The sequence below is a fragment of the Phascolarctos cinereus genome, unplaced genomic scaffold (assembly GCF_003287225.1).
Source record: "Phascolarctos cinereus isolate Bilbo 61053 unplaced genomic scaffold, phaCin_HiC Scaffold_1;HRSCAF=81, whole genome shotgun sequence".
NCBI lineage: Eukaryota > Metazoa > Chordata > Mammalia > Diprotodontia > Phascolarctidae > Phascolarctos > Phascolarctos cinereus.
This window is the reverse complement of record NW_027555514.1, coordinates 227451619-227469831: the sequence shown is the minus strand read 5'-3', so window position 1 is coordinate 227469831 and position 18213 is coordinate 227451619. Positions and strand designations below refer to the sequence as shown.

General features: G+C 41.4%; 1 protein-coding gene across 2 annotated transcripts in view; it reads left to right on the top strand.

Moving 5' to 3' along the window:
- PPM1H (protein phosphatase, Mg2+/Mn2+ dependent 1H) overlaps positions 1-18213 on the top strand; it is a 310397-nt gene that overhangs the window by 266982 nt on the left and 25202 nt on the right. The gene's annotated exons all lie outside the window — the stretch shown is intronic.

Below are 18213 nucleotides of genomic sequence, written 5' to 3'. Positions count from 1 at the left end.
GGTATCCAACATATCAATGTCTATAGCAACATTTTTCTTGGTAGCAAAAAGCTAGGGGCAAAATTAACCCCACTAATTAGAGAGTGAGGACTAAACAAATTGTGGTACATGAGTGTATTACCACAGCATAGAAAGCAACGAAGATAAAGACTATGGTGATACGTGGGAAGACAAAAACTGGTGCAAAGTGAAGTAAGAGGCACCATGAAAACAATATACACAATGACAGTCTCCAACAATGTCAATGGGAAGAAAAGTGGAAATGCTAGGTGCTATGTAATTACAATGACAGTGCTTGAGCTGTGAGGATGGGTTTCCTTGCCATCTCCACAGAGATGGAGGGAGGTGATCATGGAGGTGGAACACGGACCATCCTTTCAGATTTGATCGATATTTTGATTAATATTGCTGAACTTTTTTCCTCCTCTTTCTTTTTAAGTCTTTGTTAAAAGGGTTAGCTCTCTGGGAGGGAGAAGGTAGAAATATATTGGGAAAGGAAAGAGATGTAAAAATGAGGTATCAATTAAAAAATTGTAAAACATGTTTACTTTGAAGGAATGGAGGGAATAAGTATTTATGTAGCAGCTACTGTGTGCCAGGCACTGTGCTAAGCACTTTTTACAAATATTATCTCATACCCTGCGAGGCAGGGCTGCTATGATCCCCAGTGAGGAAACTGAGGTAGGCAAAGGTTAAATGACTTACCCAAGGTCACATAGCTATTAAGTGTCTGAGATCTCATTTGAACTCAGTGCTTTAATTGCATCTCCAACTGCTTAATTAAGGGACAAATTAAGCATATTATCTTTTCTTAAATATCTACTAGGTAGCATATGATTCACAGAAAATGTCAGCAAATTTGGGAAATTTTCTTTTTGTAAAAGAAAAATGTATCATATCTTTAAATTCCCCATGCTTTTGTAAGTACTTTGCCAGGAGTTACCGAGTGAATCTGTGTGAGGAAAATGTTGGCATGGGTAATCTTTTGAAGCTAAAGATTTTTGGAGGTCCTTTGTTTGTTTTGATAGTAAATACTCCATGGTCATACTGAGCTGAGGCAGCTGTGTGGTACAATGAATGAAATGCTGGAATTGGAGTCATTAAGACCTGAGTTCAAATCCAGCCTCAGACGCTTGCTAGTTGTGTGACCCTGGATGAGTCACTTAACCTCTGCCTGTCCCAGTTTCTTCAGTTATAAAATGGGTGCAGTAATAGCACCTGTCTCAGGATTATCTTGAAAATTAAATGAGATAATATTTGTGAAACTGCTTAATATAGTGCCTGGCACACAGTAGGTACTCAGTAAATGATGATTTTCTTCTTTCCATGATGAATTATCGTATCCCCCACATTTCATTCTACAGGACTTTGGATGGATGTTTTTTGCATATGTATTGTATATCTCTACTCATAAGTATATACAGAACAGATAAATAAATACAAGGTAATCTGAGAGGAAGGGCATTATGAGGTGGGGAGATTGTAGAAGACTTCCTGGAGGCAGTGATATTTATTTGAGCTGAGTTGTGAAGGAGGAGATAAGGGATTTTAAGAGGCAGAAGTGAGGTGGGTTGGAGAGCATTCCAGGTATGTCAGACAACCAGTGCAAAAGCATTCAGGTAAGAGGTGGAATGTATGGGGCAGTGGATAGAGCATCAGCCCTGGATTCAGGAGGACCTGAGTTCAAATGTGGCCTCAGACACATAACACTAGCTATGTGACCCTGGGCAAGTCACTTAATCCCATTGCCTAGCCAAAAAAAAAAAGGTGGAATGTAGTGAGTAAGCAGGAAGCCTATGAGGGGAGGAAAGGTTGACGTGGTGAGACCAAGGCTTTAGGACAAACCACCTTGGCAGCTGGGTGGAGGATGGACTGGAGTGGCGCAGGATTGAGGCAGGGGTTAATTAGAAAGGTATTGCAGCAGTCTGGCTGAGGTAATGAGAACTTGTATCAAATTGGTGGGTAAGTATATAAATAGAGAAAAGGGGGAGAGTGGGGAGAGATGCCGCACAGGTAGAAATGATGAGAACTGGCAGCAGACCAGGCGTGTGAGAGGGCGAGTGAGTGTGTGGAGTTGGGGGTGACGCCAAGGTCTGTGAACTGGGCAGCTGGAAGGATGAGGGTGTGGTGGCCTGGGTAGAACTAGAGAAAGAGTAATAAATAAGTAAATAATAAGTAATAGGGTCCGAGGATGAAGGCTGGGTCCTCATCTCCCATTATAAATTCTCTCTCCCTCTGTTTGCTTGTACCCGAGGTTTTTAACTGAGTTTTCTTCCTCGTGAGATCTTCAGTAATTTTAAGTCTTTTTCCCCACTTGCCTGTGCTGAGATCTACTCCCCTGTTCCCTTGCTGCTGCTGCTGCTGCAGTGTCCTGCCCTCACCGCACCTTCTGTGGAGACAAGCGGCACAGCGCAGCTCAGCCCCCTCACCCTGCCCCTGCGTCCTGTGCCCCGTGAGCACTACTTCAGCCCAGGTGCTGCCATCGCGTTCAGGACAGACCTCCCTTTCCTGTGCCTCCACCTCATACGGTGGGCAAGGGCATCTCAGAGCGCACGGTCCGGTTTTGTCACCCTGACAGATGGTGGGGGGCCAAAGAAGGAGGGGACGTCGAGGGAGTGTGTTCCAGGTTAGGGATTAGCCTTCTCTGATGTTAGTTCATTCATGCAGTCGTTACCTCCTATGGAGACGGCTGGGAGAGGTCTCCATGTCACTTGCTTGGCTCACTCACCTAAACAGTCTGGGGGAGGAGGGGGGGCGGGATTTAGAACTCAAAATCTTATAAAAGTGAATGTTGAAAACAAAAAATAAATAATTTTTTAAGAAATTAGGTTTTTTTTAATTTACATGTAATAGGGAAATATTTAATGAAGTAAATGAAAATATATTTTTTAAAAATTTACATATATGGGTCAGCTAGGTGGCACAGTAGATAGAGCACCGGCCCCGAAGTCAGGAGGACCTGAGTTCAAATCCAGCCTCAGATCAAACACTTGACACTTACTAGCTGTGTGACCCTGGGCAAGTGATTTAATCCCAATTGCCTAAAAAGAAAAAAAAACCTTGCAAAATAAATAAATAAAATTTACATATAATTGGGAAATCTTTAATGAAGTAAATAAAAATATATATTTTTAAAATTTAGATATAATTGGGAAATATTTAATGAAGTAAATAAAAAATTTTTTTAAAATAAATTGAAGCAGCTTTGAAAGATAGCAGTAAACCGGCTATGATGGGGATAGCCTTAGCAATCAGGGAGCTTTCAAAAGGGTGCCACAGAGAGAGAAAACACCTTGGTGGAACACTGGATAGGGTGCTGGTTCTGGAATCCAGCGTCAGACACTCTTGTGTGATCCTGGGCAAGTCACTTAATCCTGACTGCCTCACCAAAAAGCAAAAAAAAAAAAAACGACTCCACAGAGGCGGGGACTGAGGGATGGGAAATTAGAAGGTCCGTGCCACCTAGCAGGGTATGCATCATGTTGTAAAGAAACTAATGCAGTCTTGGAAAAACCGTGGAGTCAGGTTTTAGAAGAGAGATGGGGCTCAGTGTTGCCAGCCAAGTGACTGCGTGTCCAGAAACAGACACGTAATTAAGTGAAATTGCTGAGGGAGGAGGGTTAATTAACTAACCTTGTGGAGTGATCGGGAATCTGGGCCCTGGCTTTGGACTGAGGAGGAGGAGGAAATAAGGGTGAGGGATCTTAAATCAGAACTAGAAAGGATTATGAAAACCTGATCTATGTGGAAAATGGCCAAATTGAACTGAATAACAGGAGATAAGGTACGACTAAGTTACCCCACGTGTAGTCTGCATCCACAGATTACCTACAATTGTAGTAGAATAGAGTGTCTGTTTTAAATAGCTAGCTGCTCAAGAATTCCTTATTCCTTTTCATTAATAGGAGCTTAAGTTTAGGGATAGAAGGGACCACAGAGATTATGGAGTCCAACCCCCTTCATTTTACAAATGGGGAAACTGAGACCCAGAAGGGTTGTGATTTGCCTTTGGTTCCACCCCATTAAGTAGCAGAACCCTGGTGTTCTTAACTCTGTTTCATGAATTCACAATGTATGTGTATTGGCAAGGGGGGTAGAAATGGTGAGTGCAAGGAGAGACCCCATCTCCCTGGATAATGGCAACATAAAGTTCCCCAAGAGTTTTGTTAGGGCACACCCTGAGCTGGATTTTGTCACCCATGAATCTCAGAGTTCCAGTTTTATTCGTTTAAAAGTCCCTAATGAATACTAGCTGTCCATTCTCTCTCCCTCCTGACTTTTTTAACTTGCCTTCTCTTCCCCCAACCGTGTATTTCCTGGAAATATTCTCCCCTCCATGCTGTCTTCCCTTTGCCAAGCCTAGATCTTTATTGCACATTTGAATTTTAAGTTTTAAATGCAACACAGTCAGGGTTGTCTGAATGGCTATGGGGAAAAATGTGCCTGGGTTCTAAGAAAAAAGGCTCAAACCATCTTCTTGGAAAATCAGAGCTGTTCCCATTCATCATCTTAGCTCTTAATTCATTCTGATGAGTTAAAAGTAAATGAACCAAAAGCATATGGATCAGATTTACCTTTAAAAAAAATGTGCAGGGTTTTAAGAATTAGAAAGGGGTTTCTGGCCAAACACATTTTCGGTTTCACTGAACACGAAACGCTGGAAAAATAGCTCATTTGCCAAATCCCAAGTACAGCCAGATTTGTCTATCCCTATGCAACCCACAAAATTCTGGAGCCATGGTTTCCTGACTCGTTTTGAAATTCCTTCAGAGGCACCCAGCAGTGCCTTCGTCTCTTGAGTTTGCTGGAAGAACGGTGTCAAACACTCTGAAACATTCTGTCCTTTTTTCATCCCTGTCTAGCTTACAGCAAAGTCTGTCTCTTCTTTCTATTTTGTGGGGAAGTGGGCCATAGCCAACCGCCTAGGCCCAAGCCAACTGAAGTTTCTCCTCATTCTGTTAATGAGAAGGTTAACCTTTGATTATCATTTTACCTAAGGGAGGGAGGGGGAAGATTTCTTTTGTGTGATCCGATGTGAAGTGAAGGGAGCAGAAACAGGAGAACAATTCGTACAGTGACAACAGCATTATAAAGAAAATTCTTTCAAAAACAGGAAATGCGATGCAATGAATGACTCCAGAGAACTCAAGAGGAACGTGGACTCCTTTGACTTTGTAAACATGTGGATTAGTTTGCCTTCACTCTGTTTATTTGTTATTATTGAGTCGTTCTTTTCAGTCATGTCTGACACTTCATGACCCCGTTTGGGGTTTTCTTGGCAGAGATACTGGAATGGTTTGCTATTTCCTTTTCTAGTTTGTTTTACAGGTGAGGAAACAGAGGCAAACAGCGTTAAGTGACTTGCCCAGGATCACACAACTAGTAAGGGTCTGTAGCTGGATTTGAACTTAGGGAGATGAGTACTGCCTACTCCAGGCCCAGCACTCCATTCACTGAGCCACCTAGCTGCCCACTTATTTGGTACAAGGATTATGTTTTTCATTTTGGGGTGAGGGGGAAGAGGGGAACCAGCTGTATATGTGTTTATGTATATATGGAGAGAGAGAGAGAGACAGAGAGAGGGGAGAAGAGAGAGAGAGAATCATTGAAATTTTTTAAGTGAAGGAAATAGACAAACAGAGCTGCTTTGAAAGTAACATGTTGAATTTATTATATTTTTTCCTTGGGCAATCTATGCATAATTGTTTCACACCTTATCATCTTTTTTCTCTTCTAGTTCACTTGTGGAAAAATTCTCTTTTATTTTAGTGTTCATTAAATTTAGAACTTCTTAAAATTCAGAAGGAAAGGGCAGAGTCCCTGGGATGGGAGTTTTTCTCAACTTCCTTTTCTCTAGCCATGCTTATCTTCTCCCACTCTGTTCAGGTACACACTGGAACCTAACTACTAAGGGAAGTAATTTGGAGTTTGAAACCATACTGCTTCTCCTGTTAACTCCGCACAGCTTTTGATTCAACAGTGACTTATTCAGCACCTCCTGCACTGTTGTTGTTTATGCTTGAGACCAATGACATCACAATCGATGTTTTGACTTGCTCTCGAATTGGATTTAAGCGAGGCAGAGCTGCTCAAAGTCCTCAGCCTCCCTCTCCTGAGTCACTGTTGTTGGCACTGGAAAAAATGCAGAGTTTAGATAATGCAAGTTCTGTGCCTTCACAGAGCTTACAGTCCTGTGGGGATAGGGGAGATCTAATACATTTAAATTAAAGGAAAACCAGATGTTATTTGGCATGCAGAGAGGATAGGTCATTGCCATCATCACCATCATTATCATCACAGCATTTAACTAGCACCTGTTCTGTGCCAAGAACCATGCTAAGCACTTTATATATTGTTTCATTTGAGTCTCACAACTACCCCAGGAGGTAGGTGCAATTATTATCTCCATTTTATAGATGAGGAAACTGAGGCAAACAGGTTAGCACCTTACAGTTGGGAATGGAGGGCAAAAGAGCAGTGTGTCATGGGTAACCCTGAGGTTTTGGACCTGGGAGCTTGACAAAATGAGGATGCTTATAGGTAGAGCTAATGGGGGGGAACAGGAGAAGTTGGTTTACCAGAGAAAAATTTAAGTTCTTATTGGTGGGTGACCCAGGTGGTAATGTTCTGAGAGAGTTCAAGGCTGAAGATAGGAATCTAGGGGCATTGTTGAAGCCACGGGAGTGAATGAGAATGCCAAAAAGGAAAGTGTCCTTCCTTTAAAAAAAAAAAAAAAGAACCCAAAGACTTTTGAGAGCCTTCCTTGGATTTGGGGGTACACTTCTAAATACTAGTCTACCCTTACTTCCCAGCTCTCTAGGCAGAGACAGGAGGTTTCTCTTAGCATTCCCCCCACCCCCATCCCCTTTTCTGGTCTCTGGAAAAAGGTCTTTTCTTACTTGGGCCCAGTTCCATCTATTTTGACTTCTTGTTGAAACTATAGATGCCTCCCCCACGAGCTCAGCCAGTATTCTGTCTCTGCCCTGTGAATCACTGGGTTGGTTGTTTTTTTTTCCTATCCAAACCGTCTCCCCCTCCATCCACTATGAGTTTACCCTCAGTTCTTTTTATCCAGATCTATCATTTTTGTCTAAAACAGTTTTTGTGTTTAAACTCTACCTCCTTATTTTTCACAGTGCCTCCCCAGGCATCATTGAGCCAGGCCATCTGGCTGAGGGTCAAGGATTAAGCTCAAAGATTCCTAATAGACATTTTAAAATATGTATATATGTCTACATATATATGTATGTACGTGTATACGTGTGTGTGTATAAAATTGATGGTCTTTTATGAACACAGATGTCATTTGCCTTGTAACCCAGAAGTACAGTTAACCGAAACAGAGCAATACATTGTGTCCCGCTGTGGGCCATGTCTGACCGTGTTCCACAACCCTAGTCCACCACCTTCACCAGAAGGAGAAATGCCTCGTTGCTAGCTCTCTGCACTCACAGTTCTTCATGGAATAGCTTAGAGTTTGTAGGGTAAGTCCCAGAGGAGCTATACTGGCTTGCCCAAGGACACACAGCTAGGACATGTCTGAGGTGGGCTTTGAACACATTGGTGTGTTTGTCGTATAGGTGGTTCTCCTGGTTTCTCCCTCTGCGTGTCCATATAGGTTTTCCAGCTTGCTGATGTCTTTGCATTTGTCATTTCTTATGGTACAGTGATAGGTATTCCTTTACACATAATGATATATTTCAACATTATAAGACAGTCTCTTTCTTGCTTTGAGATACCACCATTGTTTTCCATTAAAATGTTTTAAATACTTCAGATTCCATGAACAGAGAGAGAGAGCTCCCTTGTCAGGGACATACCACAAGCAGGAAATCTTTGGTCTAGATAGCTTTGAAGATCCATTCATTGCAGCAGTGAGATTTTATGTTGAAACTGCATCTTCACACATGTTTTCCCCCCTCGTCTAATGTTACTTGTTTAGTTGTCTTTAGAGAAAAGCTGATATTTTGCTCTACTTTGTTTTCTGTATTAGCGCACAACCACCCAAATCTTTCTAGCCTTTTCCACTATTACAAGAACTTACTGCCTGCTGTATGCCTGAAGAATACAAAAGTCATATGGCACATGGCCCCTGCCCTCAATGAGTTAATAATCTAGCTAGAGTCGAGATCATAGAACAATTAGAAAATAATTTTTGAACTTCCATACCTTGGGCAGTGGGAGGTCTGAGAAAAGGGGTCAAGGTGAATCCCGATTTGCCTGGGGGAGAAGTAGGCTTTAGATAAGCAGAGGGAAGAGTGTTCATGAATTAAACAAATGGGAAGCATTTGAAGTAGAAGTTGTTTGCTCGAGGTGAAGATGGGATGAGACCAGCTCATCTGGAAGACTTAGAATACCAAGTTTGGATTTTATACGCCAGGCCCTGTGCTAACCTCCGGGGATACATAGAAAGGTGAAATATTGCTCTCCCGTGTTCTGCTCACTTCAGTCTACATCAGTTCATACGAGTCTTCCCAGGCTGGTCTGTTTTTTTTAAACTAACCCCTTCATCGTTTCTTATATCATATTCATATACTATAACTTGGTTAGCCATTTTTCAGTTGATGAGCAGTTTCCAAGTCTTTACCACCACAAAAAGAACTGCTATCCATATTTTTATATGTTGTTTAATCATTTTCAGTCACATCCAACTCTTCATGACCCCATTTGGGGTTTTCTTGGCAACGATGCTGGAGTAGTTTGCCATTTCCTTCTCCAGCTCATTTTACAGATGAGGAGATTGAGGCAAACTGCCTAGTTAGTATTGGAGGCCTGATTTGAACTCGGTTCCTCCTGACTCCAGGTCCAGTGCTGTATCCACTGCACTCCCAGCCACCCCACCCCTGAGTCCTTTTCTTCTTTCTCTGATCTTTTTGGGGAATACATGTAGTATTTTGTTCAGTCAGAAGTTATACACAGTTTGAAAGCTTTGGAAACATAGTTCTAAATTACTTGTCAACTTTGCCAGTTTGATAGATGTAAGATATAAGATAGAGATAAACCTCACAGTGTTTTTAATTTGCATTTCTCTAATTATTATTAATGTAGAACTTTTTTTTCATACTGCTATTGATAGCTTGGATTTGTGCCTCACAGTACTGCTTTGATCATTTAACAGTTGAGAATTATCTCTAATTCCTAGAAATTCAACTCTATTGCCTATGTTTCTTCTAAATAAGAGCTTTATAGGAGAAACTTGCTGCAAAGATTATTTCCCATTTACCTTCTCTCTTCTAGTTTTAGCTGCATTGGTTTTGTTTGTGCAAAAACTTTTTAATTTTATGTAATTAAAATTGACCGATTAATTTTCTGTTATTCTCTTTATCTGCTGTTTGGTAGTTAATTCTTCTCCATCCATAGATATGACTGGTAATTTCTCCCTTGCTCTTTTAATTTGTTTATGATGGCATACCAATTTGGAGTTTATTTTAGTATAAGATAATGAGATGATGGTCTGTAGCTAATTTTTGTCACATTGCTTTCTGCTTTTCCTAACAGTTTTTGTTGAATAGTGAGCTCTCTTGTTCCAGTAGCTGGGATCCTTGGGAGATCCTTGAGTTCTTTGATTCTGTTTAATGTGTATCTAATCTCTTCTATTGATTAACCCCTTTTTTTCTTAACCAATATCAGGTTGTTTTAATACTTACTAGTTTGAGATCTGGTACTACTAGGCCCTCTTCCCACCCACGTTTTTCTATTGTTTCCCTTAAAATTCTTAACTTCTTGTTTCTTCAGAATCTTATTACTTTTTCTTACTCTGTAAATTAATCTTGCTATAGTCTAGTATGTCACTAAATAAGTAAATTAATTTAGGTTGTATTGTCATTTTTATTATATTGACTGCCCATGAGCAATTAATGTTTCTTCAGTTATTTAGAGTTGTCTGTGTGAAAAAAGTATTTTGTCATTGTATTCGTATGGTTCTTATATTCTTGGCAGATAGATTTCCAAGTATCGTATGTTTTCTGTAGTTATTTTGGATGGAATTTCTCCTATCTCTTCCTGCTCAGTTTTGTTGATACGTTTACAGAAAGGCAGATGACTTACGTGCATTTATTTTACATCCTGCAACTTTACTGAACTTACTAATTGTTTTAGTTAGTTTTTAAGTTGACACTCTAAGTAAGCCATCATCTGTACCATCTGCAAAAATCTCACACTACTTTTAATAAAAAACTGGTTTTAGCAACTCACAAAGGTAATGATTGTGTGAATGGAGCCAACATCTGTGCGTGTGTTCAACGTTTCTGAAGTCGGAGGCTAAAACTTTCTCTATGATGAGAAGAAGTAATCATTGCTTAGATGTTTACAACTGCTCCCAATCAAACATTTAGCATTTCTTAACCTTGGAGAAAGAAGAAGAAGAAGAAAACAAACAACCTCCCAACACAGACAGGCTGTTTATTTCAACTGGAGTCCTTCTGATTCTATAAACCATCCCCTGCACGGTCGTCTTTTCCCAATCTGCCCTCCTCCTAACAGAATTGCCTGTTGTGAGACAAGTAGGGCCGTGTGAGGGATCACCTGAGCTGAGCCCAGCAGCCCCCGTCCTGAGGCCCATGTCAGACCCTCTTGAACAGATCCAGACTGAACAGCCCTCAGGTGTGTGAGCAGCCAGGGTTCACCTTGCCAATACAACAGAAAGGGTTGTGTCTTCTGTTCCAGAGTTCACTACGTGCAGTATCTGCTCTCTTGAGGCCCAAGAGCCTGCCAGGATGAAGAGGTCCAGAGGACACTGTGCTATGTTATGCTATGCTATGGTTCTGTGTTTGTTTGTTTTTTTTTTTTTTCTCAGTCATTCATTCTGACAACCAGAGTTAGGAGTGAAGAATGGCAGTCACAGAGACTGCAGCCTACGTGCGGGACGTGAACTTTACATCCCATTGATATCTATGCAGGCAAGTGCACGCACACACACACACATACACGCATGCGCACGCACACGCACGCATAATTCCATGTCCTTGCCTAAGATGTTGCATGTAATTGGACTTTTGGAGGAGTTTGGGATGCTGCTGAGACATTTGGCTGTTTTATTTCAGTTTTGCAAGATAACGTCACCAAAAACTTGGAAGAGTTTCTTTCCGTATACCTACAACCATTCCCTATATACATTTTTAACAAAATTTTACAACTAAAATTGTGGAGGGACAAATTCAGGAGTAGCACAGGCACATTTCTTTAGGGGTGCTGCTATTAGGTTGAGCCCAGGGCTATTATATTAAATAAAAGCAGTTAATTTTCCAGCTAGTGCTGCCTCCTACAACTTGAACAGAGCAATTAACTGGGGTTAGCAACTCATTAAGCAGTCTCCTTTTAGTTGTAACAACAATCTTTTTTTTTTTAATTTAAAATTTGCTTTTGTAGTATGAACTGAATCGTCAACAAATACAAACATTCCAATGTACAGAGAACAAGGAAAATTGTCAGAAGATGTGAACTGTTGCATACAATGTAAGCCCGATGTGGTGGTGCACACCTGTATTTCCTGCTGTCCAAGGTGCTCAGGCTGATGGATCTCTTGAGTTAGGGAGTTTTGAGCTACATTAGGGCTAAGCAGTTCAGGTACCCATTCCAACTCTGATACCAGTATGATGAATCCCTGGGTATTGGGAGAACCACCAGGCTACTTAAGGAGAGGCAAACTGGCCCAGGTTGAAATGAAGCAGGTCAAAGGCCCCGTGCTGATCAGCATCAAGAGTGGAATACAAGTGATTAATGCACTTGCCCAGTCCCAGAAAGAAAGAAAAAAAAAAGTACACACACATATATGTATACATATATGTACACATAGTTTGTTAAACTATATATCTACTTTATATACTTTTATATATGCTTTTTAAAGTGTGTGTTTATATATTATATATTTTATGTTACATATATATTATAATTATATAATATATACACACTTTTAAAAGCATATATATGCTTTTTAAAGTGTGTGTATATTTTATATATATATATGTGTGTGTGTGTGTGTGTGTGTGTGTGTATGTATATACTTCAACAAAACAATAATAATAAATTACTGGTGTCCCTTTTTAAAATTTTTTTCTTTCATGCATTTAAAAAAATGTTTTATCCATGTTTGCTTGGGCATGTCTGTTCCCACCCACTAATCTCCCACCCCACTTCTAAATAGAAGCCTTCCCTTTTAATGATGTATACCAGAGTCTGTCCAACGAGAGCCCAATTTTTAGTAGCACCCATGGTGTGCTTTGCCTGATGCAGTCTCCTACATCAATTTCAGAGCGTGTGCAGGTATTTCATGACTGTTTCCTGTCTGCTTACTGTGTGGCAAACCAAGGCCTTTTGATTAGGCTAAACTTGAATGTGCATATAAAAGGCATTTAATCAGCCATATTGACCTATTTCTTTCCCATCCAGGAGAGGCAGGGACTGCAGTAAGCAGTGTGGGGAGACAGGCAGTTGGCATTGGCACCCCATGACATATACATAGTCCAGCAAAACAAATCAAGGGGTTGACTGTCTGAGAATGCATCCCGGATCTCAACGGCCAGAGTGATCTTCACCCCAGCAGCAGTAAAATCCACGCAGTAAACTCCATTGACTCCCAATTGCCTCCAGAATCAAATAGGAATCTTCTGTCTGTCCCCTTCCTACCTTTCCAGCCTAATTATATTTTTACTCCCCTCTGTGTGATCCAGGGACGCTGACCTTCTCTCTCTGTTCCTTGCACGTGACACCCCTTCTCCCAGCTGCATAGCATTTTCTCTGGCTGTGCCCCAAGCCTGGAATGCTCTCCCTTCCCACCTCTACCTCCTGGCTTCCCTGGCTTCCTTCAAAACTCAGCTCAAATTCCAGCTTTTACAAGAGTCCTTTCCCAGTTCCTCCCCCGCCCCCAGCCCCCCCATCATTTCTGATGCCTTTTTTAAAAAAAGTATTGCCTCCCATTTATACTGTACACATCTTACGTACACAAAGTTATTTGTCATCTCCCCTCCTCCCCCATTGTAATGTGAGCTCAGGGGCAAGGACCATGTTTTAGCTTTTCTTTATATCTCTAGTACTTCAGCACAGTGCCTGGAATAGAGAGTAAGGACTTAACTAATGCTTCTTGGCTGACTGAATATTGAACAGTATTCTTTCTCTCATCAGAGCTCTGAGGTCCTTCACGTCATTGTTGGCCTCATGGAACTTGTTCCCCAGGCCCTGTTCATCTCACTCTCGGTCTGTTTGTACAAATCTTGTCATGTTTCTCTGAATCGGTAAGATTCTTCATTTTTTATGGAGTCATAATAGTCCACCATGCCACAGGGGATTGGTTGCTTGGTTATCGCCTTTAAGACCATCACTTGTTGGGGTCAAGGTACGGTGTGTCCAACTATGGCTGATCAGACCAACATGAGGCCGGAAGGCTCAACCACAGGTAGTCCGTAACATTTGGAGTGGTTGCGTCAGAGCTGGGGAGACCTGGCCTTCAGTCCTTCATCTTACCCTCTGCTAAGATTTTTTTTTAAATTTCCCCTCTAATTAACTTTTTCCCTTCCCAATTTTAACTGCAGTGATTTTGTTTGACGCGGGAGCTTTTCAGTTGTATGTGATCAAAATTGTTTGACTTATCTTTTGTGATTTTCTCTATCCTATGTTTGGTCAAGAACTGTTCCTCCATCCGTAGTTGTGAAAAGTGTCTCCTTCCTTGCTCTTATTTAAATGTAACACTCTATGGGGCAGCTAGGTGGCGCAGTGGATAGAGCATCGGCCCTGAAGTCAGGAGGACCTGAGTTCAAATCTAGCCTCAGACCAGACACTTGATGCTTACTAGCTGTGTGACCCTGGGCAAGTCACTTAACCCCAATTGCCTTAAAAAAAAAAAAAAGAACACTTTATATGTAGATCGTGTATCTGTCTGTAGCTTAGATATTTAGATGTTAATTTAGATTTAGATTAGATTAATTTAGATATTAACCTCAATGTAATTTCTGCCTGACTGCTTTCCAGTTTTCTCAGCAGTTTCTGCTGAATAATGAGTCCTTACTCTGAGTGCTAAGCCTGGAATCAAGAAGGCCTGAGTTCAAATCCAGCCTCTGACACATACTGTCTTTGTGACCCTGGGCAATTCACTTAAGCTCTCTATGCCTTTGTTTGCTCAACTGTAAAATGCAGGTAATAGTAGCACCTAGCACCCAAGGTTCTTGTGAGGATCAAATAAGATAACAATTGTAAAGTGAGTAATAGCACAATGCCTGGCATGTAGTAGGTTACTTATTATTTCCTTATTTTCTTTTTTATTGTATTGGCAGGGTTCATCCATAAGCAGCTTGTATCTGCAGTTTATTCAGGTTGGCCTTTATTTCTGCAGAGATTACATAGTGGTTGTAGTTCAGTCATTTTTCAGTCATGTCTGACTTTTTGTGAGTCCGTTTGGGGTTTTCTTGGCAAAGATGCTGGAATGGTTTGCCATTTCCTTCTCCAGCTCATTTACAGGTGAGGAAACAGAGGCAAACAGGGTGAAGTGACTTGATCAGGGTCACACAGCTAATAAGTATCTTAGGCCAGATTTGAATTTAGGCAGATGAGTCTTCCTGACTCCAGGCCCAGTACTGTATCCACTGTGCCTCCTGGCTGCCCTAAAAATAATTTCTTAGCTCTGGTCATAGAGTTCCTGAGTATGTCTTGGTGGAAGTACTCCCAAATATTTTATACATTGTGGTTATTTTGAATGGAATTTCATATTTTCTTTCTTCCTACAGGTAGAAAAAAAAATCAGTCATTTATGTGGATTATTTTTTATCCTGCTACTTGGCTATGATTATTTTCTCAGTTTTTAGTTGAAACTGTAGAATTCTCCTAGAGTTATTATATCATCCACAAAAAGTGATAATGTTGTTTCTTCTTTGTGCTCATTGTCTTATTGCTATAGTTTGCGTTTCTAGAACTATATCAAATAATAGTGGCAATAATGTCTAACCTTGTTTTATCCCTGATTTTATTGGAAAAGCCACTAGGATTTCTCTACCACATATAATGCTGGCTCTTGATTTTTAGACAGATAATATTTACCTTATTAAGGAAAAATCCGCTTATTCCAATGCTTTTTAATGTTTTAAAAGAAATATGTGTTGTATTTTGCCAACAACAAATATATGTTATATTTGGCTAATGCTGTCACTGGGGTTCCCTAGGTATATTTTGTCAAAGTCCTTCTCTTCTTTCCCCCATCTTTGGTAAGCATAGTTGGGAAATTTCCCTTAGGCTTTACTGTAGCTTGCTGCTGGGCCCCTTACAGAGTACCTTTCCGCAAGTAATATGTCCTTTGTCCTCAGCTGTTGGTGCAAATACTGCCACCAATCACCACCATCCCTAGGGTGCTGTTAGAATGCTGATGAGAAGTCCAAATCCTTTGACCCTCAGCTTCACAAGGTCATAAGCAGGGGGAGGGGAAGATTCCACTCGATTTCCCTCCCTCTCCCCCACCCCAAGCTTTTTCCCCATAGGCCTTGGTTAGAACGATTCTGTAAGTAGCCAGATATACAAAGTGTTGGGTTCCATAATAGTCTGCTCTATGCAGGATGATTGATTGACTCCCACCCAGGAGTAGCCAAGTGACTTCTGTTCCTTACAAGTGGAAGGATGCTGATACCCCTCCACAGACACAAGGAAGTTTAGAAGGGATGTGGATTTGGAGGAGGGAAAAGAATGAGTAATCCTTGGCATGTGTACAATTTGAGATACCTGTGGGACATCCAGTGGAGAATGCCCGCTAGGCAAGAGGAGGGAACACAGAGCTAAAAAATGTATCCTTTCCACTCATTTCTCTCCTACTTTTGGGCATCTGAGATCAGAGTCATAAAACAGAGTATGCCTGAATTAAGGGAGTGTCATTCTAATATAGTAAGCACTTAGAAGAGAAGCAATGAGGGGCATTTGTTGAGCGTATGAAGAACTTAGGAATGGGCAGCAGTAGGGAGGGCCTCCTGAAGCAGTGTCAGAGATCGTGCAAATGGGAAAATTGATGGCTTGTCCTTAAAAGTTGCCACCAAGATGCAGATGTCAGCGAGAAGAGGGCAAACTACTTTAGCATATGACTAAAATATCCTAAGTAACAGATGAGCCTAGATGAGAGGAATGCTGAACTAGCAGCCCAAAGCTGTTAGGTAAATGCTTTCTACATCCCCGAGTGCAGAGTATGCAGAGGCATGGAATCGGGAAATCTACTTAAATGGCGAAAGCTAGAAAGACCAACCAGTATCACAGGGCAAATTGTCAGAGCCATTGTGCCATTAGCTTTCTTTCTGCTGCTCTTCAGCAGCTCTGTCTGAAACTGTGCAAAGAAAAGGACTAATTCTGACTTTTACTTCAGCTAAGATAATACGCAGCCTGGTGAGTGGATGAAGAGCAAGCCCTCAAGACAGGAAGACCCTCCTTCAAATCCCACCTCTGACACATAGTGATTGTGTATAACCTTCCCCAGTTCTGCCTGCTGGCTTCCCTGGTCTTCACCAAGACTTAACTGGAGTCCCACCTTCTGCAGGAGGCCCTTTCTGGTTCCCCCCTCTCCCAGTACCTTCCCTCAGAGATGACCTGTCATTACACTGTGTGTGTGTGTGTGTGTGTGTGTGTGTGTCTGTGTGTGTCTGTGTCTACAATTATGTGTATGGGTGTGGGTGTGTGGTCTCCCCCATTAGAATGTAAGCTCCCTGAGGGCAAGGGCTATGTTTTTACCATTCTTTGCCTCCCCAGAATTTAGTACAATGCCTAGCATTGAATAAGCATATAATAAATACTGACTGGCTCAGTTCTCTAGGCAGCTCTCCAGGACTGTAAGTTACAGAGAGTGTACTAACCTTCATTAACAAAGGGAGATTCCTCACCCGAGAATTAGAGAGATGAAATCACAGGTCTAAGTCTTAACCCTATTCCTAAATAAAAATAGTACTAGCTAATAATAATTTTGGGTAGCACTTTAAGATCTGCAAAATATTTTACAAACATCATTTGATACTCATGAAAACCCCTTTTCCATTATTATTAGTATTATCCCCACTTTACAGATGAGGAAACTGAGACTAAGAGAGGTTAAGTGACTTTCCCAGGGTCACACAGAGTGTTTGAAGCAGGATTTGAACTCTGGTCTTCCTGACTCCAGGATCAGTGCTCTTTTGCCCCAAGTAGCACCTGTAGGAACATTTGCCCTACTGCATCTCAATAGAGATTACGTCCCAGGACAATGGCTACAAGTATTGTTATTCCAAGGCCCAGGGGTTCAGGGTCCTGGGTTGTCACCATCAGGGTGCTTGGGGCTATGGTAGTCGGGGTGGTGGTGGTGGGTGGTGGTGGTTCAGCTTGCCTGGTACATGCTGCCCCCTGTCTCTTCACCTTTAGCTAGGTTGACTTACACTGTGAGTGTTTGACAGTTGGTGGAGGGAATGAGAAGTGGTGAAGTGAGACAGGTGGGGGGGGGGATGCTGCTACTCCTGGGATTCTTTGCTCATCTGAGAGAGAGGTGATACAGAATGAGATATTTATAACCATGGACACTATGGAATTTGTCTGGCTTGACTCTACATATTTGTTATGTGGATTTAGTTGTTTGGGTTTTTTTTTCAATTCTTTTAAATTGATGAGGAGGTGGGATGGAAGGGAGAAAAAAATGCTTTTTAATTGAAAAATAAAATGAAAGAGAAAGATGTGATACAGAGGGCTGTCTTAGAGAATAGTCTGTTTTCTCAAAAAAGCGCTGGACAAAAATGTTCTGCCTCATAGGTAATATACAAGCCCAAGTTGTGGAATTAGAGGAAAGTTGGCAAAGTCCTCTGGAAATTGGCTAAAGGATAGGAAACAAAGGGTAACCGTAAAAAGCTAAAAGGAGGTTAATTGGGATGTGCCTAGGGGAATAGGGTTGGGACCAGCTTTTTATTATTTACATATAAATTACTTGGAGGATTGTAGTGAGAGAATCTTTTACTATTTGGCCAATGAAGGGACACTCGATAGGACCCACGTGGCAAAAAGGACAATGCAATTAGGGAAAGGATTTAATTTGTCCAAAGATTTAGCCTGAGAAGCTGACCTCTCTGGAGCCTGAGAATGTAGGCCCCCTGCTATTTCTTTAGTGGCCAGACCTCAGTTTTATTAGTGGCTACGAGAGCCAGTGGCAGCTCAGGACTTCACATTTCTTCTCTCCAAAGACAGCTTGGAATTAAACTCTGGCCTCTTCATTATTGGGGTACTTTGATAATGTTAAATTCA